At 31.5% G+C, this 3,574-nt stretch overlaps 1 protein-coding gene across 1 annotated transcript in view; it reads left to right on the forward strand.

Moving 5' to 3' along the window:
• LRP1B (LDL receptor related protein 1B) overlaps positions 1–3,574 on the forward strand; it is a 1,967,638-nt gene that overhangs the window by 931,962 nt on the left and 1,032,102 nt on the right. The window lies entirely within an intron of this gene.

Below are 3,574 nucleotides of genomic sequence, written 5' to 3' on the forward strand. Positions count from 1 at the left end.
GAGATCAGAGATTTAGCAAGGAGATTTTAAAAATATGTTTCATAGATAATACTGAAGGTGACCTAAATAGAGTAATGAAGAAGAGTTTATAGAATGATAAGAACTGTAATGAGATGACTTGAGGCTGTGAGAAAAAAAAAAAAAAAACTTTAGGAAATAATGTGGGTGGCTGATTGAAGCTAGGGAAAAACAACTATATTTAGTTTGAAGTTATCATACTTTGATATCAATTGAGTATTAACAGCATACCAAGCATTAAAAAAAAAACTATTATTCTTTTTTTAAAAAATTATATAGCAAAATGTTCTTTCTTCCCAAGAGCCTTGAAATGGTGCATGCAACAGTTTCATTCAGTGGTGGTAATTTTCAAGCAAGAAGATTCATAAAAAAAATAAAATAAAATAAATAAGTTAAACTGGAAAAAATTGCAAATAAAAGATGACAGTCTTCATTTTTTCTATATACACTTCCTTTTCTCCCAGCTTACTCTTCCTGATAGAGTGAGTTGGTAGATGGAAATATCTCTTGCAATATAATATGTGAGGTTTGTACCTGAAAGTTGAAAGAAAAATTTAAAAGAAAAAATATATTAATACTCTTAATATGAAAGTTTATTGTTATGGAAAGAATCTAGGATATAATAGGTCAGAAGTCTATTATTCAATTACTTCAATAAGTCACAAGGGAGGGTGACTTTTTAAATGTTAGTTTTGTCATAACTAAAATTGAGAAAATGATCTTATATCTCAAGTAATCATGGTAATAGTTAAGTATTTACTTATAGATGTTGAAAGATACTAGTTTATTTCTACCTTTTCCACATACTCTCAGGTTAAATGAAATAAATAAAAGGCAAAGAAAAGAATATATAATCACTAAGCAAATAAAAGGAATAAGAAGAAAATACAGACTTATTTTTCCATCCTCCATTTTCCTAATTGGGAAAATAAAAGAGGAAAGAGGGGATTCCTTCTATATTCATTTTTATTTATCTCCTTCAAAACTGAAAATTACTTCTTATATATCTAGTCCTATAGCCATTTGTTCAGGAGTTTTGTTCATAAATTTCAAGGGAATACATAGATTAGAAGTGGTTACAGGGTAGCTGGGTGTGGAAACATCAGAAAAGATAGAGCTTTTTATCTCGGTTGCTGCATTGCACTGTGGCATACTGAACTCACACAGGATGCTTCATCCCACCCTTTATGAAGTGAGCTGAAAGAGAATTAGAACAATAAACAATAAAAACAAATCCAGGTCAAAAGATTTAATTACTGACTATAGTTTCATGCAATGTATGTAACGGAAAGGAGAACCCAAAAGAATAGAGCTTGTAATCGTAGTGAAGAGATTATTTTAGGGAAATTTTTAAATAATGTCAAAAGGAAAGAGATATGAATTTGAGAAACAAATTAAAAGAGATTGGAATCATTAAAGAAATGGTAACTGTTGATCTTTGTTACAGCAGTTCAGAGTCAAAGAAGAAATAATAAGAGATTATTTATACAATTGTTGGCAGATTCAATTTTCGATTTCAAAGTGAATTTCTTTATCCTGAAATTTATGACTTTACTTCCATGAATAGTATCAGAAAGAGACACTTTTAGTACTGAAAGAACAGTCATACTTGAAATAAGCAAAGAACGTTGCAACAATTTTTTTTTTTTTCACAAACTGTGTAGGATGACATTTCTTTACAGATCCTCTTTTGAAAAAGAATGTCAATTGTACTAAACTGGGGCAAATACTTTGAAATGACTGCTGTTTTCAAATGATTATGATTACTGCTGAACAAACATATTCAGAGAAATCAAGAAATGAATCTTCTTTTTTCTTGTAAAATAATACCAAACTTGAATCAAATTCTTAGAGAAAAAAGTTAATGTAATCATTTTTCCTTTCTTATTACTATAATTTCTTTGATAGTGACAAATCATATGGAGAATAACTGACCCAAATTCAAGTTTAAAAAAATGTACATTGTTTTTTTTTAAAAAAACTTACATTTCAACCAATTTTTGAACTGGATAAATATCCATACATGGCAAGTACTATTTAAGATACATAAGTAAAGATTACCCTAGTTTGCCAATTATTGGACAGCAGTCTTTGTTAGCATGCCTTAGAAGGCACACCATTAAATAGGCTTTGACAACCACTCAAAAATACTTTTAAAGCAAGAAAGACTAAAAGCTTGTTTTGACCTTATAACTGTGTCCCTCATAGTATATATAATACCAAGGATCATGAATATAATTCAGGAGTTATTCATAAGGTCACCATGAATCAAAGCCAACTTGAAGGCAACTAACAACAACAATAAAATTGTAATAGAGTTGTTGCGGGGGGGGAAAAAGCTATTTGCTTTTTTCTTCAAGGGTACAAGTGTGAATTTTGAAATTGTCCCTAGTGGACAATGACTGGCACAGTTTTGGAGGAATTGTGCTTTTGGACAAGTATACTTTTGGTATTCAATAAAAACCTTAACTGCTTACTCTTTGATATATACTAGTAAACAGAGCAAATGTTACCTACACTCTCATAGACCCTACAGGCTGGTATAAGTTGTGAGAACAGCTATGAATGAATGAATCCTTTCTGCATAGACCAATCACATCATTCATACAGTCAATATTAGTTGTTCTTTAGTTTAGCCAAAGTATCATTTTTTCTTAATTTTTTTTTTTTATTATGTCTTCATGAACTTAATGAGTAAATAATAATAACTAATATATAGGCTATAATGCATAATTTATGTAATTTACAAAGCAATTGCCTGCAGCCTGTAAATGGTGAATTAATCAGTTCTGCATTATCACTGCAGATCAGACTATAGATATAGAAAAAATACATATACAGATTATGCAAATGTACATGTATATAGCTGTTTATTTATAAACACTGAAATAAGTCAAATCATCAGTGTGGATGCATTCCTTTTGGAATGTCTATGCCTGTCAACGTCTAACTGCTAAAAAGCTCAGCATAATCTTTTCGTTATAATAGAAACATTGGAATCATTTTATGAGTAAAACCAAGGTACTCCAAAGTTTTATTGAGATGAAAATCTTCCATTCCTAACTTCTATTATAAATGTAAATAAATAAATGACCTCATTGCCATGGAGTCAGTTCTAACTCCTGGTGACTTTTGTGTACAGACTAGAACTTCTCCATAGGAATTTCAAGGATTTGACCTTCAACAAGTGTACCTCCAGGACTTTCTTCCTAGGCATCTCTAGTGGGTCAGATCTGCCAAACTTTCTATTTGCATTTTAGCACTTAACCATTAGTGCCATCCAGGAACCTAAGGCATTTGACTGCTAACCAGAAGTCTGGCAGTTCCTACCCTCCACCCACTGTTCAGAAGGAAGGTTGTGCAATCTACTTCTGTAGTAATACTGCCAGGGAAAGCCAAGGAGGGGTCACTATGAGTCGGATCCAACTCAAGGAAATGAGTTTTTGTGAGTTTTGGGACTCTTAACTCTTATTACGTTGTTGTTATGTTGTTATGTTCCATCAAGCCAACCCAACTCATAGAGACCTCTCCTTGGGTTTCCAAGGTAGTATCACTA

The sequence above is a fragment of the Orycteropus afer genome, unplaced genomic scaffold, assembly GCF_000298275.1.
Source record: "Orycteropus afer afer isolate SDZICR_OR568_19922 unplaced genomic scaffold, OryAfe1.0 scaffold00148, whole genome shotgun sequence".
In the NCBI taxonomy this organism is placed as follows: Eukaryota; Metazoa; Chordata; class Mammalia; order Tubulidentata; family Orycteropodidae; genus Orycteropus; species Orycteropus afer.